Below are 21,836 nucleotides of genomic sequence, written 5' to 3'. Positions count from 1 at the left end.
TCTCAATTAGCAAGAATAAAGGACTAATTCAAACAAACCGGGTTCACCTTTCACCCCGCAAGTGTTTCAAACAAACACACACACGTATCTGCTGCTGTATCCTACGCTGTAAATGGATAAATGGAGCATGACTCAGCTGCAGGTGAGTCACCAGGTGAATTCCTCTCCTGCAGCCCGGCTGCTGTGTGAAGTGGTGTGACTTTATGTGGAGCAGAGGAACCAGACAGGTGGAGAGTGAAAGCAGCGAGCGGACGGCTCACACTGGTGGAGTTCAGCCCCCTTCATTGAGATATAATGAGGGAGATCACCTTTCACTGTGGGCCATCCTAATGAGGTAATGAATGGGGGGGAGGGGGTAGGTGCTCTGCACCTTTAACCTCACCTACTCTATTAATCAGAGGAGGGTCACACATCGCCGCCAGGACACAACCTCCCCCATCTGGCTACACTAATGGACCGAGAGATGGACTGGAGGTGCTTTCAGTTAAAGAGCTGTGGTTAGTAACCAGGAAAGGAAGAGGAGAGGAGAGGAGAGGAGAGGAGAGGAGAGGAGAGGAGAGGAGAGGAGAGGAGAGGAGAGGAGAGGAGAGGAGAGGAGAGGAGAGGAGAGGAGAGGAGAGGAAGAGGAAGAGGAAGAGGAAAGGAAGAGGAAGAGGAGAGGAGAGGTTTTCAAAGTCCTTTCATGACACCATTGCAGGGAAAACAGAAATCACTCTAAAACATCACTTGAAAAGCAAAAAAATGGGAAAAGAAAGAAAATCTTCAAGTCGAAACAAAACAAAATAACCAAAAATAAAGCATCAAAGAACAAAAGAACAATCAATCACAATGATCAATATGTTTCTCTGCTTAGAAATTCACTGAGCATAAAATGCTTCCAATAGTCCATCTGTCCCAGAAGGCCTGTATATTGTCCACCGTCTGGTAGTAGGAGTGTTCCACCCTGAGTCGGGCCTTCAACAGTCCCCCCAGAACTTTCACCGGCTCCTCACTACCGGTATCCTGAGCCCGATTCCTGTGTGTCAGCCAAATGGCCAGCTTGGCAGAACCGGGTGAAAAGTTTACCAGTGTATGGACAGCCTTCCTTTTTGTGCAGTACTTTGGACCAAATATGAATAAACTGAAAGAAAAGTCCTCTCCAAGACTCTGAAACCATGTTTTTGAAAGTTCAAAGAGTGCTGAGAGCCGAGGACACTGAACAAATAAGTGTAGCAGGGTCTCAGTCTGACAGCGGAAAGCACACTCCTCCCCCAGGTGTGGATCCAGGTGTGCTCTGTGTCTGTTTGGAGCTATTGCCCCATGTACAACCCTCCAATGGAGTTCTGCTGTCCGCTTTTTAGCAGGCGGCTTGTACAGGCACCTCCAGCTGCCTTTCGGGGAAACATCTGGGCCAAAGAGCTCAGTCCACCTCGACTCCTTCAACCTCGCCAAAGAGCGTAAGTTCAGAACTTTTACGCAGATTTCATAAATTGCTTTTTTCCCCGCTGCCTGAAATCTGTCCAAGTGAGGGGTTGTGAACGACAGAAATTTATTTCCTCCCCTCTGCCACTCCCCCACAGCTGGGGCAATGAGCAGAGTGTGTGTGTGGGATGGGGGGAGGGGTGGTGGTGGCTGTACTCACTCTCTTCATCCCACTGGTCAGACAGAGGACAGCTTTCTGCAAACACTCTCAGGTGTTGTGGCAGGGTGGCACAGACCTCCACAATTCTGTTTGATGTTGGCGTTTTGTCTGAAGGTGTCCAGGCTGGCAGACTGCAACGTTTGAGTCCTTATGAAGCTGCTGAAAAACAAAGGTTCCTCCAACAGCCACACGCCCGGAGTCTCATCAGCTACACGTGAGGTCTTAAAAACCTGCCATGCCTGCAGAACGGAGCTGTAGGACGGTGTCAGCCCAGTGAAGTCCACTTCCTCAGCTTGTAGGAGAAAGAGCTGCTCGTCGTAGCACCATCGCCCAGCTCCCCTCAGCAGCAGTCGAGCAGTGTCCGTCCGGCTGGGGCCACAGTCATAGAGTAGCTTCTGTGCAGTCCGGAGTCTGAAAGAGGCGATCTTGGACTGGAAATGGATCAGACCCTGCCCCCCCTCTGCCACAGGCAGATAGAGAGCTGCAGCACGAACCCAGTGCTGACTAGACCAGAAAAAGTCCACGACAGACCTCTGTATCTCTGCTATGAGGCCTCCTGGTGGCGTCAGAGCGATGAGTCTGTGCCACAGAGTCGAGGCAACCAAGTAATTAGCGACCAGAACTCTTCCCCTATACGACAACAGGGGCAGCAACCGTTTCCATTTAGACAACCGAGCACACACCTTCTCCTTAACTCACTCCCAGTTCTTTTTCTGAAAGTCCTCAGAGCCTAAAAACACACCCAACACTTTTAATCCCCCTTTTCTCCACTGAAGACCTCCAGGCAGGCGAGGCACCATCTGATGTCTCCACTGCCCCACCAATAAGGCTTCAGATTTTGCCCAGTTCACCCGTGCAGATGAAGCCCTCTCATAAAGAGACATGGTATCCTGTAGACAAAGAACATCTCCCTGCCTGTGATAAAGATATTTACATCATCAGCATACGCAGACACAGCGAGGGGCTGACAAAGACCGGAGGACCCAGGCAGTGACAGACCACTGAGCCGACTTCTCGGCCTGCACAACAGAGGCTCAATAGCAAGGCTGTATCGTTGCCCTGAGATAGGACAACCCTGTCTTATCCCTCGCTGTACAGGAATCGGTCGACTCAGCCCAGCTCTCATTCTGACCGTGCATTCAGCACCACTGTACAACAGACCCACCCAGGTCAAAAAAACCTCCACCGAGCCCAAAACCCCTGAGTGCAGAAAACAGATAAGAGTGATCCACCCTGTTGAAAGCCTTCTCCTGATCCAGTGAGACAATGCCAACATTTACATCATGGAATTTACATACGTCAAGCACATCACGAATGAGTCAAAATGTTGTCCGTAATTGTCCTATCTGGGATACAATAAGTTTGGTCGCTATTTACAAGTATTTCCAAATAGTCTGTAAGTCTGTTGGATAAGGCTCTAGAAAGCGCCTTATAGTCAGAGAGGAGGAGGAGGGGAGAGGAGAGGAGAGGAGAGGAGAGAGCGAAGGAAGGATGACGTTTCCTGGGAAGAAAAAAAGGAAATTGAGCGGTTGGATGCGGGTGAGAGAGTTTTTCACCACCAAGGCAGTGCGAGTGACGTTGACCTTTGACCCCACCTTGAGGAGCGATGAGGAGGGTCGAACAGTGCCTGTAGGTGGACTGATCAACAGCTGACATCCAGCGCAGCACTCTGAAGGACGGAGTTTTTGAGATCTGGCTCACGGTCACGTTGGGAACATTTATGAAAGAAGCAGATCGGTAAAAATAACTTCCGTCATCGGGCTCTCAAAGTCACAAAACAGAAACTCAATATTTGGGAGAATTTAAGAAAAGGTACAACTTTTACTTTTAACTTTTATAAAAATTTTATAAAAAAAGAAATGTGTTGCATCTGTATATGCACGTTAAAATAGGTCCTGGTTGCTGTAACTACTCCTCCTTCCATACCGGCCACATTAAGGTTTTTCCTTCTGAAACGTGACAACGCTGCAAGAAAAGGGAGTTTAATAAAAGGTCATCTTTGTTTGAACGACTTGAAACAACATCATTTAGATTTTCACTTTATCAATTTGTAGAAATGCTCGTTGGATTATAGAAATAACTGTTCAAAGTTTGATCAGAGATTAAGTCGAGCATTTGCTGCCTCTCAGCTGCAGGAAAACATTCAGTTTGTCTCATTTGGTTTTACCAACATTGTTTTCTGGCATACTAAGTAGTCTAGTGGATACTGGAACACAGGGTTAGTATCTCCCAGTCCATAGTATGTTAAATGTGGGATGCCAAAAGTACCAGGATGTTCTACTACATCCGGTTGTATTCTGCAGTCTGCAGGTCAGCATGCAACTCGAGCTGCTCTGACCCACAATCCGCTGCAGCCGAAGATACGTCACATCGACTGAGCTGTCGAGAGAGTTAAAGGTGCTAATGCTACACCCACAAAAGGAAGAAGAAGAAGAAGAAGAAGAAAAAAAGAAGAAGAAGGAAGAAGCATTGAAACAAAGTAAGTGCTTATTCCAAATCGCATCCTTTTTCTTCTTACTTCAAAATGTCGCGCTGCAGATTGCCACAGATATCATCACATACCTGTTCAGTGGCAGCGTTAGATTCTGTTTTTTTTATTATCTGGTTACAGTGAGTTATGGTTAGCTGAACTGACAGGTTATGTTGTCATGGTTACGTCTCAAACAATCTCAACTTTGCAGTAAAAATGGCCGAAAGACGATTAATGACAACAAGTCACAAACATTCGTTCGAACTTCTTCATGCTCCTGACAGGTGTCACGTCTGATGCACTTTAAGTAAAGTGTTACACAGTTTTCTATTTATTATTTTAATAAAGGAGAAAAATCTAACTAACCCACAATTTGACATTAAATAAATCCAGTCACAATAAAATTAACAGTTACACAGTCGTGCTAAACGCTTCCTACTGGAGTGACGTTTGTTGTGAATTAACCACCTTTTAATGAAATATTTTGACGGGATAAATTGTATATTTATTTAATACATTTGTTTTAATATAGTCGTAGATTCAATTTATTAGCTATTAACTTTAAATTCCAAATAATCACAAAGAAGTTTGAAACAAAAACTAATCTGACATTAAAAAGAAACCCTCTTTAATCAACTGTTCAGGTTGTTTTGTTCACGTGAATGATGAAAACGTTCAGTGTTCAGTGTCTTTTCAGTGGAAACACTATAACTGAAATGTGCCATTGGAGATATTTGTGTGAATTTTTGTCACAGATTTAGAGGTTTATCACCCTCCTCGGAGGCTCTCCGGGATGAAAGCCAGCTGGATTACCATTGGACAAAACCATGATTACGTAATTACGACTACAAGATGTCAACAAACATGTTGATTTTTATTACCCTCGTCACATTATCAGAGTCATTCATAATTTCTTCTCACTGTATTCCTCTTTTTTCTTTTCATAATAACATAATAAATACATGAATCTGCATATCCACTGGAGGGTTTGTAAATCGGACTGGACTCAGCAGGACGCGGTGGAGGTGGACGAGAGGAGGAGGCAGCAGGGCCAGAGATGGGGGATGGGGGGGGGAAATAATCTGGGCTGGGTATGTGCTCTCAGCATCCCGTCCTCCCCCGGCTAACCGCGCCGGCGGCCACTTGAATTAGCAGCAGAGGATTATGGGCCGAGAGCCTCATTAATCTGGGCAACAAACAGCGGCCAGTGTGAATATTTGCACCCAGAAATTGAAAAGATTAAGTCCTATTTGACAATGACTGGCAGGCTCTGCGCTGCAAGAGGCTACTGTTAAATATTCATATCCTGAACTCCTTTTCTGTCTCTGTCTGTCGCACGCGCGCGCGTGTGTGTGTGTGTGTGTGTGTGTGTGTGTGTGTGTGTGTGTGTGTGTGTGTGTGTGTGTGTGTGTGTGTGTGTGTGTGTGTGTGTGTGTGTTTGTGTACTGACGTGTAAATGAATGTGTAATGTGCAAAGACAATAAGTGAGCTTCTGGGATTGTTGGGAGTCATTATGATCAATAAAGCCTCCAAATTAAATATTCTTTTAAAACCAAATGGGAAAAAAAAAAAAAAAAAAAAAATTCAATTCTTTAAATCAATAACTACTTATTTAAATCAAGAAATTTATATTTTTTGACACGTATGCCAAAAAAATGAAATGCTGCGGGTCTATTTGAAGAGATGTGGGAAATACACACACACACACACACACACACACACACACACACACACACACACACACACACACACACACACACACACACACACACACACACACACTTCCACACACATTAATGAGCAGAGAAGGAGTCGGGCTCTGCGGCAGCATCCCATCATTCTGCCCGCCTCGTCAGCCTGGCAGGAGATTCCCTCCTGCAAACACTCAGCAAATACACCTGCTATTCATTTCCTACAAGGCAGAGAGGACTCGCCAGACCTGACAAAGCTATTTACCCACCTCCAGCCCCGGCCTGTGCAGACGCTATCGCTAATGTTTTCCCTTCTGCAGGAGATCAATATGTTTGGAAGCAGACAAACAACCCGTGCTCTGCCAGCCGGGCTCCTCCCGTTTAGCGGGCCACCACTGGGGGCCCTGACAGCAGATGTACACAAGCGAATCAACAAGCGACGCTCCTCCAGAGTCAACAGCGGACACAATCAACAGCGCCGGATCTACAGCGCTAAGAATGAACACTGCGGCCCATATGTGCCATACCAAGGATCAACACTCATCCTCGCCCGCGTGCCAAGCTGCATCGGCTGCCAGGAAACAAACCACATCGATACAGGCGTGTAAGCCGGCAGAGTTATCGGTGAAATTTAAACTGAAACCTGGAGAGTCCGCTGGAGGAGCCTGCGCAGCGCAGCATGCTTTAAAAACAGCCGCAAAAAATGATTCAGAGCAGACAACTTTCCGGCAGATAAAACAGTGATATAAGCTCGAGCAAACAACTGCAACAAAAAGCTCGACAATACAAACAACTAGAGCCAGACTAAACCAACATCCAGGTCCCTGATCTGCTCCTCTGGATAAACCCTGCTGCTCTCCAGGGCCTCCTCTCTTCTACCTTCCTCTCCTCTTGCATCTTCTTGTTTTTTCCTTTCACTAAAATAAAATCCACACAGACATTTCACGACTTAATGCAACTTCTTTTACCACCAGAATTCAAACTAAAGCTGTTAAATCTGCGGGAAAATCACGCTCATATTTCTCCAATGCTGTGTTGTACTTTGCTTAATCGAAGGTAAATAAGGAACAGAAGCAGCTCACATGTGCGTGCGTGCGTGCGTGTGTGTGCGCACGCGCCTGTCCGTGCTGAAGCTCCATTGTGATCTACAGATGGAAACAGAAAAAGTCAGCGTTGAATGCATTTGAATATCCTTTTAGACGTGAAGCAGCTGTGTGCAAATGTGTGTGCGCTGCTGAGCGTGGTCGTGGGGTTGACTCCTGGTTTTGACGTGTGTGTGTGTGTGTGTGTGTGTGTGTGTGTGTGTGTGTGTGTGTGTGTGTGTGTGTGTGTGTGTGTGTGTGTGTGCGTGCGTGTCTGTGTGCATGCATGTCTGTGTGCATGTGTGTGTGTGTGTGTGTGTGTGTGTGTGTGTGTGTGAGCAGCAGGATGAGTATGTTAAATTGTTCTGTGTGGAGGAGATAACAGCGGATCCCTATCAGCTGCATCGGGGGGGGGGGGGGGGGGGGCTTAAGACTCCGATGGGCGTGAGGGGAGAATGAATTTTCCTCACTACTCTGCATATTACAGGATTACACTGCACCTTTGGATATGCTCGGGCTCAGCCTATCTCTGCCTGGTGGCTATACCGACGTAGATTATTGAAATAGACTGTCACACGCTGAATGAACTGCAGCAGCACCACGGGGAGCTCAAACGAAACAGATAACCCTGATAGGATTTTAGGTTTTCTGACATTGTTCGGACAGAATAGTGCTTCATAATCTGAGCGTGCAACTTTATTTATTTAACAATATAACACCACAAATATTGCTGTTCAGTATTTGTGGAAGGAAAAAGCTGCAGAATCGCTTCCATAAAAGAAGGATTGAAGCTGTAGAGCAGCCAGGGCCGCTGCTAAACATTCAGGGGCCCCCGGAGCTGCAGATATCTATCATCTGCATGGCCCCTACCCAGCCAGACCCCCCCCCCCCCACTCCACCTCGCCCCACTGCCATTGAGACGCCTTACAGGAGCTTACATCAGGTGAGAGGCTTTCATTCGTTACAAACTCGCCCACTTGTGCCTCATGCAGCGGATGTGTAGGTAGATGTGTAGGCAGAACAGAGGCGACCGAAGGAGGGGCCATCATCTTCTTCTTCTTCTTCTCCTCGCTTCCCTTCAGTGCCTCCTTTGCCCCCCCCCCCCTCCTCCACACGCCCCCCACCCTTCTTATACAGCCTCTGGCTAATTACTCCTTTTTTCAAATGCAAAGCAGCGGCAGAAAGTGAGATGATTTCTCGGCGGCCGCTTTAGGGAGAGAAGCGAGGAGAGGGAAGGAGAAAGAAAAGAGGAGCGACGAAGAGAGGCTGAATAAGAAGAAAGAGGTGACTTTCTTTCCTCGGCTGGCGGAGACCTTTGAAGTTGGGGTGGAGGGAGAGGGGGTCTTTCTGCGGGAGGGGGGGGGGGTAAGAAAAAAGCAAGGGGAAGATCGTGTTAACGAGATGGCCTCTAAAGACGAATTAAATGGTGGGAGAAAGGAAACAGGATCGGGCCGGGCCCTACTTAGAGACTCCTCACAGACTCCCTCCTTTCAGCGCCGCCGTGGTCTTCCAAAGCCTGAATTCCTGAGCTCAGCGCTTTAAAAGGCTTGGAGTGTGGTGTGTGTGTGTGTGTGTGTGTGAGAGTGAGGGGCCACAGGGTGTGTGTACGAGTGCATACGAGTGCGAATGTGTGCGCGGGTGGGTCAGCCATCCTTTAGTCACACATCCCAGCCGCCTCAATGGGGAGGTCAGGGACTTACACACCGATGGAGGGTCAGAAGTGGCAGGGATTACACGTCTGCTCCGCGTCCCCGGGATCCCAGTGTTTTCACTCCCGCTCGCTGTTTGTTGTTTTGTGGCGGAGCAGACGGAGGAAAGAAAAGGAGACGGTCGGGGGAATTAGTGTAAAGCTCAGGAGATGAATGGGCATCTTATTCGCACCTCTTGTTGGCTGTTTTTCAGCCCCCCCACCCTCCTCAAAACAGCCCTCCCATTCCTTGTCGTGGTGAAAGCACGTTAGGGTTGCCTTTGTGTGCACAAAAGGAGACTCCCCTCCCGGCTTTCATGCTCCTGGTGGAGCAACAAGAGGATTTGGCCCGCCGTGCAGCACCCAGCGCGCCCGCGACTTTGATTGGACGTCGGCAGGAGAGAGCTCTGCCTCTCCTTTTCTTGATTAATCAAGTGATTCCAGTGCTCTCAATAACACCTTCTTCTTTTTCCTACTCACTCTTTCAGTGTCTCAATAATCCCCCCCCTACCCCCCTATAACACCTCTCGTCTGTCTTTCTCTCCTCCGACTGAAGAACATTTTGTTATCGGTTTTTTTTTTTATGTGCTTCATGTGACTTTCTGTTAATCTGATGTGTGGGTGTGTTGTGTGTTTTGTTTTTAAAAAAAAATTTTTTTATCACCACTGACACATGAAAACATTAGCAGGACTCATTTAGAGGACTTTCACAAGAGTTGACCAAGAGCTGACCCCCGGCGCCATTTGCAGCTCGAGTGCTTTAAACTATCTGATTTTAGATTACATTAGAAAAAGTTATTGTTTTTCTGTAAACATGGATGAGATTATTATCATTATTATATGAGAGTTTGAAATCTCTGCAGCGCATGCATTATTCAGCTCTTGATTTATTATTTCTGATGTTGCATCAGACTGTTGAGCAGATCCAGTTCAATTCAGTTAATTTGATTTTAGTTCAGTTTGAATTTAAAGGCCGACGCTCGGTGTCAGCTTCCATCTGCTGGTGTGAAGAATAAAACTGGGCGGGTCTAGCTCTTCATGCGGCAGATTATTTGTATTATTATTGAACTGGTGACTGGTCATTGTGTTTAATCCACTTGATAATGCAGGCAATATATGAATAAATGTACAGAGCATATGTTCAGTGTATTATGCAGAAGAAAGTGTGATCTAATTATGTGGTGACAAATTATTCTGCTCACACTTTTTAAACAGGGACGAAGCCTCTGGTTGTATTTACAGAGGATGGAAGCCACTTTTATATTTATCAAACGTTAAGATTTTCTGTGTTTACTTCCTGTTCCTGGAGGTAGTAAACTGTTTCCTAGCAACACATTTCTAATGAAATAGTTATTGATTATATACTTGCTCGATAAGACGCTGGGCTGCTGGACAGTATTAAAAGAGTCTGCGTGTCCACCATTAAACTGGTTCCCTCCAAAAGAAATAGTCTCCATAGAAACTGCTGACAGCACGCTACTGAGGAACAGGAACACCTTTTTTTTAATTTTTTTTATGTGTTTTTTTTTTATGTGTGTTGAATTTTTAAATGAAATTATTCAATAAAACAAAATTCAGTGCACTGTATTGTAATGATGCATAAATAAATAACTACACAAATAAAATCAAAGCTATCTGTATTATACAAACAGGACTACGTGTGAAAAAATGTAGTTTTTCCGTAATTTGAGCAAACTGACCCTTTAAATCAGCTCCTGGTCTCCTCTCCAAATAGCACCATGACATCATTGGTAGCCATAACGAAACCACATGTCACAGTTCACGTGAAGAAGAAACACGAGACGGAAACAAAAGTCGAGCTGAGTAACAGGACCAAAAACCAAAAGAAACAGAAGTCCAGAAACTAAAGGAAAAGATTTGAAATGCGGGAATGTGATGATGTGGCAACTGGAAACAGGTGAGACAGGAAGATATATCAATACATGCTCAGGGCCTGATTGACTGATGAAACATGTGAGGACGCAGACCAAAGCACACGGGGGTGAGTGACGACAAAATAAAACGGGGAATACAACAAACTAAAAAGGCTGAATCATGACATTAAAATAATATCCCGGTCCAGCCTGCTGCAACCGAACAAAACAAGAAACTGGTCAAAGCTGCATGCAGAGGCCTTGAGAGCCACGTGTGTCAACCAAGAGCTGATCCGCGGCGCCGTTTACAGCTCGAGTGCTTTAAGCTATCGAAGTGTTCGTAGCTTCAGGTCTGAAAAATGAGGCCAATGCAGAAGTGCCTTAAGCTGCAATACCACCGAGTGCCACTAGAGGTTGGCTCCAAAAAGCCTCCGGCTCCATAGACTCCCATTGAACTTCTGTCATGAAATACAAAGTCGGTAAAATGTCTCCACCAGTTATCTCAGTGTTGTTAGCTAAAGTCTCTCCTTCTTATTAGTTTTCTGGAGGTCCATCTGAAAATAATCCATCATCAATTCAAAAATAAGCTTCAAAAAAGCGTGTTTTTGGTGGGCATGTCTGTTTGATTGACACACAGTTTCCATACAGGACGTCATGTGACTCCGCGTCCTTTACAGAGTATAAACCGAACACCTGTTCTGCTGGATATCTCTCTCTCTTCTCCTCTAAACAATGCTGGATGTGAATTTCTCTTCCTTATCAGCTCAGCAGCTCTGAATCTAGTCAGAGGGGGGTTGGGAGGGGGGGATTTTCAGCGGGTAGGTGGGTGGCTGTTATAGATGCTACAAAGACAAGAGAAAAACACACAGGGAGAAGGAGGGGGTGGAGAGGGGAGAGGTGGTGATAAACAGAGTTGGGTGGGGGGTGCCGTGCAACGATAAATCAAGTTCCAGACTAATCTATTTAGCATGCTCTCACCATTATCCTGTCAGTGAAACAGCTAATTAATTAACTGATTCCACAATGAAGAGGTTTTGAATGAGCCCATTTAGATAATTACTACAAGGAGCCGATCGGGACAGTCATTTACAACTGTCACACCGGTTCCAGCATTGGCAGCTGCCCTTCACTCTGGCCTCGGCCTTCACTGTCGCAAACACTCTCCGTGCTGCATGCCGCCGCCGCCGCCACCACCGTGAGCTTCACGGATCTGAGCGCAGAGATAGGAAACATAAGCCGATGATTGTGTTTGATTATCGGACGGGTCCAAACAACGTAAATCCATCCGTCTTTGTTTTATTCAGATGATTATCTGCTTTCTCTTCCATTAGACAGCAGATTTCTTTCATTTACCACCCTCAGAGTACAAACGTTAAAAACAGGTGAAAAAAATGCAAGAGACGCACGATGAGATTTCCTTCTACAAACGATGATAATTATCAGCATCAATGGCTGCAACGTCAATAAAAGCTGTTTGAATCTGGTTTTAGCAGCATTTCATTTCATAACGTGGTGGTTTGAAACTCATGTGGATGGTCTGATATGAACTTGAAACTTATTCAACTAAAATAATATCTGATAATAATAGTGTCTGATTGGTATTTTCAAAACAAAAGCTGCTACCTGCCCGAGTTTCTAGGATGAAACTGACTGAGGTTGGAGATGTAGGTTAATCCATACCACAGACCGTCACTTTCATCTTTTCAACTGAAAAATCAACATTACAAAAAGCAGGATTTACTATTGAGGGTGCTTTAACACCTGAATGTGTGGACCGAGGTTCACGTTTGAGCTCGTTAGTTTTAGATTCCCGTTGCGATTTGCGAGCGCATTAAAGAACCTTGTGCGGACATTCCTTCGTCCCTAATCTTGACACGGATCGGTTTGTAGCGTCTCACGTCGCCGTGCTGTTTTTGCGTGCACGCAGCAGGAGTAAGATGTAACCCCAATGACTAACGGGTGAAGAGTTCACGGCCCAATCGTGATCCGTTCCCGAGTTACATCTGTTTTTGTGAGCAGCGGTCCGGGTGCGTTTAAATGCATAAAGCAATAACGCAACAAGGGGAAACGGAAGCGGATCAAAACGAGACTTCGAGTTGACGTCGTGAATCAATCAATAAACCTTAAATATAAATATGACAACTTTTTGTGCATTTATTTTGGGACTAGATTTTGAAGTGATTTTTCTTTATTTTGCTGAAAGACAAATTGATTGATTTGATTTTCTGATACATCAGGTAACCTTTTGTGACTGCGTTTTTTTGTTGAACAGGTTTTATTTTCTCTGTGTTGTGGGGAGTTCCCACTTTTTGTTGGGCAATATGTTTATTTTTTGAATGTTTGTTCGCTCTTCTTTTACAATGGGATTTATTGAATATATGATTCTGATTGTTGTGATTTTCTATAAACCACCTTTTGTGTCTTCTACTCTTGTGTTTCCTGAATAGTTTGAATTAAATCTTTTGTAAATAACTTGTAAACACCAGCTTTTTATGTTTACATCTTGTATTTTTGATAATAAAATATTACAAAAATGGCAACTTTATAGCTTCAATTTGTTTTTATGGGCTCTCTTGCAGAACATACTCTAGAGATGATTGGATCTTCAAGCACTTAAAAAATTTCAACAAATTTCAACCGAATTAATACATGTAATCCAAATTTAATTCCTTGTTTGGAGAAAAAAATAGGACACAGCGTTGTTATGGTGAATGGCATCACAGTTCATTCAGTTCGTAATGCAGCGTTTGATAGTTAAAATCTTCTTGATTACTTTTAACATACTGTATAAACAAATTTTGGAAGTTAAATGTTCCATCTGCTTGCGTCCAACTGTAAAGTCTTACCTAAAATTCTCAAAATGCTGACATTTGCTAGCCAACTGTACAACCCATACCCTCACACACACACACACACACACACACACACACACACACACACACACACACACACACACACACACACACACACACACACACACACACACACACACACACACACACACACACACACACACACACACACACACACACACACACACACACACACACACACACACACTGAGGAGAACAGTACTTGATGTAATAGGCTCCATGCTAAAAAAAAAAAAAAAAAACACACCATGCTTCCTCTAATCTGAGCGGGTTACATCTGAAGTACTCTAATAAGGAATTTACAAAAAAAACCACACACAAACCGCCATCGTAGGAGGAGGTTAATTAGCTGCACAACAAGGACTCCAACACTTACTACTATCTCTTTAAAATAAACAATTACTCCATCAATTCTGTTTGATGAAAGGAACATGATTGTCATTGTGTTTTTCAGAGTGTGCAGCAGCTCATTACATCCCTCACAGATCTGATGTGTTTATAGGTAGCCCTGCTTTTGACCTCTTTGCAGCCGGCTGCTCTTAACGTACGTGTCGTTCTTATGAAGACTGACAGAATAAGACCTCAGTGGTAAGAATTACTTTATATACATGAGGTAAAATGGCTGCTGAAAACAACAAACCCTTTGGTTGTTGTGGAAAGATCACTGTGTTTTTAAATATTTGAATTAATTCTTAAACTTTTGCTTGATTCGACCTGCTGTGTCCGGCTGAAAGGACCACCGGCCGGCTGCGTTCATGTGAGCTGATGAGGGGCACCGCTGCGCTGCACCCATGGGTCACCGCGGTCGCGTCACCCCTCCATCCACTCACACTGTCCAGCCCTGTTCATAGTGTGGGAAAGCCCCGGTTAAATCCAGACCACCAGCCCCAGCACAAAAGGCCCCAAGGTGGTTATCTCATTGCCTGAGTCACTGATCAGGGCTTTGTCTTGTCACCTTTTTTTATTTTTTCGCTCACACAGCGGCGGACAGCTCAATCCACTCCATCAGATCAGAGCTCCTCTCTCCATATCTCCATTTTTCCTTCCTTTTCTCTCCCTTTCCCTCAATAATGGTCAATCCCACATCAATACGCAAGGCTCCTTTCACCGGCTCTATTCCCCAAGGTGGCCTCATTACCCCGGGGTGTTTTGTTTGTTTGTTCCTCGGTTAAAGAAGCTGAATTGAGCAGCCGGCAGGGGTGGACTGCAGAGAGAGGGTGGGGGATGGGGGGGGATTTAGGGGGGACAGAGGACTTAGGAGTCCCCGTGGCTCTGAAGAGATCTGCACTCTCAGGGCAGGAGGTCATGAGAGGTTGATTACATCCATAACGATGATAGCAGGAATTATTACATGAGGATGATTGTGGCAGCAATAATATGTTGTTGTGTACAGGCTTTAATAAATAAAACATGTAAACTATTCTTATACGGAGCTAACTAAATGATCAGGTGTTGATGAAAGTGGCTGCGATGATGCATAAAACCAAGTTCTTTTTGCAGGTGAGCTGCTCGACCAATCATGAGCGTCTGTTTGTGCTGTCATTGATGGTTTCTACAGGAGTTCCTCTGCATCCCCCCCCAACCCCTGCACCCCCGCACCCCGCCCACGTCAAAACACCTTCCTGCAAACATTTCACAATAAAAGTAAGTAAATGAAGGGAGCTTTTAATTTGAAAAAGATACAGAAAGTGCTGAGTTGTATATAAAGAGGGCAAACGGTAGCGGATCAAAACAAGGCTTCGAGTTGTTCTGAGGAGCTTTCTTAAAAAATGTGAGTGAATTTGTTCCATGCACATATTGTGTGTGACGCTGTTTTGTTCCGTTCTCTGCACGGCTTCATACGCCACCAGAAGAAGCGAAGCGTTTTTATTGACTTCCTGATTTGGTCTTTTTTTTTTCTTGATTTTTGTGCTTCTAACGGGTAAGGCTGTTAAAAGGTTCTTTTTTTTTTTTTTTTACCATACGGTGCTCATAAATCAGGTAAATAACAAAAATACAACAGTGGGGACGGAGCTATAAACAGTTACACTGCAGGTCAGCTGAATGCAGTGACTTTTCAAATTAATAGCATACAGAAAAAAAACATTCACATGCTGTTGAATTGAAACTGTTGGAATACTAAATGTGTGTTGAGTATCAGTTTGTTATTGTTCACATAAAAGAAGTTGATTTGGCTGGTTTGGGTGGAGCACAGCTATGTGAATAAATGTTACTAAACATGAGGGGCTCTCAGATGTAAAAAGATTGAAGACTCCTGCTTTAGATTGAAGGAGAGGCATAACTGGCAAATATAATGTAACTGTTGTGGTCACAATATTATTATTAATATTATTATTATTATTATTATTATTATTATTATTATTGAGCTCTATTTGTTAGATTCAGGTTTAAAAGCGATAACTAGACAATTTAAGAGATACACTTAAGAAAAGAAAAAAAAAGACAGTCCACAAATCCAGATGTATGTTTTTGATTCATGTTTCTTTTTTGTTTTCCTCAAGAGACATTTCAAGCAGGATTTGTTTCTGTCATATCAAAAAGTCTTAGATTAATACATGCTGCTAACAGGCACCTTCTATTTTAGTGACTGATTTCTTCTCCCAAATCTGAATAAATAAATGACACATTCACAGCCACCTACACACACACACACACACACACACACACACACACACACACACACACACACACACACACACACACACACACACACACACACACACACACACACACACACACACACACACACACACACACACACACACACACACACACACACACACACACACACACTTTGCACCTTGTGAAGGACACGCGAGCCGATTAATTACCAAGAGTAGGTCATTTTAAATCTGGTGGAAGGACAGCCTGTTGTTCCTGCAGAATGGCTTGTAATTAAAGGAAGCCGAGCTGCGGCGGCAGGAAAGGCCACATATCAGCCCCTCATGGGCCTGGGTGCCACTGATGGGAATTTATGTCCCACCCCTCTCCCCCCACACCTTCGCGAGCCTACGTGCTCATAGTGCAGCTTCAAGCTATACACGCTAACTTCAGCACCAGCAGCTGGCACTGCCGGGAAAACTGTTGACTGCAGAGATGCAAAGAAATCAGAGAGTTCAGGGAGCGCTCTTCGAGAATAACTACAAAATGTATGATGCTAACGTAATGCGTGTTCAACTGAGAGATGCAGTCGATGGGACTGAATCGAGCCTCACGTTGTGTATGTCCCATACACAACAAGTACAATTTCATGTAGACAAATTTGAGCGCTCTCCCTCTAAACAAAACGGGAATTGATTGTTACTCCTCTTCAGCAGCAAAAAGGGGATTTATTTGAACAAGCCCAAAGTGTCTCCAGTACTTCACGAGGCAATGAAAGCTGGATTCTGGATATTAAACTACCTCTCGCTCCCTTTCCCATAAAAATAATTATTTTTCATCTGTTCCCCCCCCACCCCCCCCTCATTTTCCACTTTTCTTTTATGTAAATGTTCATCACGTTCAAACCCCCCACCCACCCCTGTCGCCTGGACTCTGCATACCTGTTTTCCTTTTTTTTTTTTTCTAACCTCTCTGTGAATTTTTACACCTCTATACCTCTCTCCTGCCGTTCACTTCTTCCCCTATCGCTCTATAAAACACTCCTTCTCCCCGCTGCTTTCTGACGTCTCTCCTTCCACCTCCATCCATCTCCTCCCTCCCTCCTTCCCCTTTTCCTTCTCTATCCCCTCCCGACTACCCCCCACCCCCCCACCACCACCACCACCACCACCACATCACTCGCTCTCACAGCCGTTCACTCCATTTTTCTGCACATGAGATTTGCCTAACAATAAGTGGCTCTGCCCAAGGTCAGATAAGAGAAGCACAGCCCAGGAAGCCACAGCCACTGTTTCTTTCATCCCCTTTTTTTTTTCTCCTCTCTCTCCTCACAGCTTTCGAATTATCTCTGCAGCACATAATAATAATTACTGAGGACGGCAACATAGAGATAAGAATGCAGGAGCTGAAATGGCGAGAGAGAGAGACGGAGGGAGAGAGAAGGGGGACAGGTTAGAAAAACTACAGAAGAAAGAAGCAGCCGTAGTAAAGGTATATTAGAGAGGCTGTGAGGCATGAGAGAATAGGGATGGAAGGTAGAAGTCAGATGACAATGTAGAGAGGCAATAAAAGAAAAATCTTGAGCTGGGAAAATGAAAATTATTAAAGGATGACGCCTGTGTTATTCTATATTCTTAAATCCTATAAAATCAACAGTGTTCGTTCTTCTCTCAACACTTTCTGACTCTGTCTGTGTCTCTCAGCTCCAACACGACTGAAGACTTAAAACATCTCACAGATTTAATTTCTGAGAAAAGACTTGAATGTTTTTAGAAAATGTTACGACAACAAGAAGAAACTGTGAATTTATCAAGGACTATTTTCAGCTGCAGATTAACACACACAGTCCTCAGGATTTATGTTTATATTAATTGATTCTGCAACTTGTGAATGTTATGTGTTTATGTATAAAAATAATGCAGGAACATGTCACACACACAACAGAGTGGCTCATTGTGGAAGAATACAATTTAAAATATACAATATAAACAAAATTTTTCTGTAAAAATTGATTTTCCTCATAGGAAAAACATCAATCAGTCCCTTTAGCAAACTCCCAAATGTGACATATCTTAGTGATGAATAACTCTCAGCAGGTGAAGGAGCTTTAAGTTTTGTCCATTAGGACAAACGACGACAGACTTTATATAAAAGTGTTCATAGCTAAAAATGAGGTCGATGCAGAAGCGCCTTAAGCTGCAATACCACCGAGTGCCACTAGAGGTCGGCTCCAAAAAGCCTCCGGCTCCATAGACTCCCATTCAACTTCTCTCATCAAATACAAAGTCAATAAAATGTCTCCACCAGTTATGTCGGTGTTGTTAGCTAAAGTCACTCCTTCTTATTAGTTTTCTGGAGGTCCATCTGAAAATAATCTGTCATTAATTAGAAAATAAGCTTAAAAAATACATCTTTTTTGGGGCGGGGGGCATGTCTGTTTGATTGACAGGCCTGTGGTGCAGTCAGGTTACAGGTTATCGGTGGGCGGGACATAGTATCGTCAGATTTCCAATCAGTCAGATCCACCGCTGGCTCCTCCCCCAGGTCGTCCAAATATGGTCACTTCCTGGTCCAAACCGCTCCGAACTAGCAAGATGGTGACAGACAAACTCTGAACTGGAGGCTTCATAACGGTCAGTGCTGGTTGCTGATTGGACACGACAGACTCAATCCTTAATAAAGTTATTACGTTATTTTAACCCAAATCTTTCCCTCAATAAATTGTTTTTATGCCTGAACCGAAAACTTGTATTTACAGTTTTGGAAACCAACAAATGATGTTGTCCCACTGATAAGAGCAACAGATCAGAAGACACTCACATTTAATTTGAAGGACTCATTTAAAACTGATAAAGCAGCAAATATGACTTTGAAATAAGAACAAGATGATCTATTAGAAAGTAATTTTTGTCTTCTATTCGGTAAATCGCTCCTGTTTCCACAAACTTCTGCTCCGAGTCATCAAATCCCAGAAAGAGTGAAAAACCCGAGTGGACTCCAAACAAAGGAAATTGCTTTCTCTGTTTTTAATGCCAGCGTGCGGTTCGGTAACATCCCTGCACCTGTGACAGCACACCGCTCACCGTCACATCAGACCTGCGCGCGGCAGGGGTCAAATTGCCATTTTGCTACGAGATGAAGTGCCCCCACATCCCCACCCCACCCGCACCCCAAATTGATTAAGTTTCACAATCACTCATAGAAAAAAGAAGAAAAGAGGACAATTTGTCGTTACGAGTCGTTACACCTGCACACGCGCTCGTCTGCAGGGCGGACCGTTGCGCACGACCTGCAGGGTGTCAGTCTGAACATACATATTAAGATCTTCAGAAGTTGTGATTATCTGAGCACACAGAACACGCCTGAACAAAGAGTCTCTCACACACACACACACACACACACACACACACACACACACACACACACACACACACACACACACACACACACACACACACACACACACACACACACACACACACACACACACACACACACACACACACACACACACACACTCACTCCTGCAGCCGTCCTGCCCCACCTCACCCCTGACCTCCATATCTGAGGGAGCAGAGTAAGCTCCCTCGTCCCCGAGCTGCTGCGCACACACACACACACACACACACACACACACACACACACACACACACACACACACACACACACACACACACACACACACACACACACCACCTCCACCTCCACCCTCCCATGTCTCACCCCTCAGTACTCCACCCCCAACCCCCAGAGGACCTGCTATCAGCTGGGCTGAGCCCTTCTGCACCAGCCTGATATCCACGCAGGATTGGAGGGAGGGGCGGCGGCGGGGCGGTGGCGGGGCGGCGGTACAGAGAGCTGTGATTTACAGTGAGAGACAGACAGAGAATAAAATCAGCCTCTCTGTAGTTCTGTTTGTTGTTGCTGTCTGTTTGTCTCCGTCTTTGTGTGCAGCCTCCGAGTGTGTGTGTGTGTTTGTGCGTACGTCCTTCTTCTCTCCCTGCGTGTCCTGATGATTATCACTAATGTATTATTACTTCAAACGGTGGCAGATTAGTACCCCCACCCCCCACTCTCTCCCGCTTCATCCCCTCCCACCACCCGGCCACCGCCCCGGCCTCACCCCTCCAACAGTCGGGTGTAGTAATGCCATTCTGGCCACTTCTTATCTCCCGACTCAGGCCCCATCACCTGGGTGACCCCTGAACCAGCCATCGAGAGGAGGAGGAGGAGGAGGAGGAGGAGGAGGAGGAGGAGGAGGAGGAGGAGGAGGAGGAGGAGGAGGAGGAGGAAGTGTTTAGGAGCAGATGAGAAAGGAAGGAGGTGATGCTGAAAAGTGGATGCAGAGTGGGAGGAGTTCTCAGGAAAATCTGTCTGGTCACTTTAAACCCACCTTAAAGACCTGATCACAGTCCAAGAACTATAATCAGGTCTTTAGGATTCAAGCCTCTGGATGAGGGTTTCTCAGGGCAGCAGTCAACTTCCATGGATCCACACCATAACCAAATACTTTCCCTCTTTTCAGCAATGTCCTCCCAGCGCTGGTGCAGGGTGTAGCGTTAGGCTAACTAGCTCCCACTCTGAGAGTGGAGGCCAAGCTCGCTAACGTTGACACTGACTCCCACCAGACACTTCTCTTTTTTTAAAAGTACCAAATGTTGAAATATACGTATATGAAGCACGGTGCTGCTCTGTTTGTCAATTCTTCGTTGCTGCAAAGATGATTAAACACTAAATTTGATCCTAAAGCCAAAACAAACCATTAACATCAATCACTGGCCAAATCTCAACGGAAAACAAAATAACTGCCTCTCTACAGAAATCAATATCACAGTTTTTAAAAACCTGGACCCCCTTTGTCACAAATTTTAATCTTAATTTTGATTTTCCGTGTTAAAGAATGCCACAAAACCAACTAAACCAACCTCATTAGACTTATCCATAAACACACATCTTCAACATTTATATAAACAGTATAGTTTTGTTTCTACGGACCTGCACTATCTACCTTTATGCAGATGACACTACGTTATATGTGTTATATGTTGGGCTGTTCATATAAAATCCGCTACAGAAAATGTGCACTTTTCTTGAATACTTTGTATTATACACTTATACGCTAAATACTGATAAAACAAATGTATGCTGTTCTCCAAAACTAAAGTATTGACAAAAGTAGTCTCCAAACCTGTATTTAAATGATACAACCAGTAATAGTCTGACATTTATATATATTTAGACATCCGGATTGATGATAAATTTGATATGTGTGTTGGTCCTCTCTTTCCATTAGAAGAGAGGAGCATTTTTATTTATCTATAAAGAGATTTCTCCATAAATCGTCCTGATATTTGACGTCATTCGCTGACTGAAGAGTGATAATCAACACCGATCTGGAAAAGACTGCTGTTTCAGATTTTTTTTTTTTGCACCATACATTTAAAATGAACAGCAGTAAACTCTATACTCTGGTTCCAATGAGTCAATTTTTTTTATTTTTTATTTTATTATTTTTTTTTTATCAAAACCCTGATTGGTTTTAACTATGACTGTTTATAACTTGTTTTTTAAATGGCTTATTATTCTTTTTAGTTTGGATATATTTGAAATAGTTTGTCTGTGTCAATGAATTTTATTTATTGGAATAAATAAAGGTTTATTATATTAATATTATATTTAATATTGATATTATTATTATCATTGGATGACCTAAGTGGGTATCTGCTGCTTGAAATATTTTAGCATTTTTAAATAAACAATTTACTTAAATTCTGCAGTTTATCCTGAGTCTAATGTGACTTTTTAGTATCTGTATTTTATGTGACCGTTCTGGAGCATCAATAAATAGATTTAAGGTGCTTAAAATGTCTGATTCTACCACAATCTGAGTTGAAAACGACACATTTTCAAGTGTAAATATCTTTAGTTTGCACATGT

The sequence above is a fragment of the Brachyistius frenatus genome, unplaced genomic scaffold (genome assembly GCF_029030835.1).
Source record: "Brachyistius frenatus isolate BFR_SWC_R1_liver_20210118 unplaced genomic scaffold, ASM2903083v1 Contig_3, whole genome shotgun sequence".
NCBI classification, from domain to species: domain Eukaryota; kingdom Metazoa; phylum Chordata; class Actinopteri; family Embiotocidae; genus Brachyistius; species Brachyistius frenatus.
The sequence above is the reverse complement of the archived record's forward strand: the minus strand, read 5'-3'. Positions refer to the sequence as shown.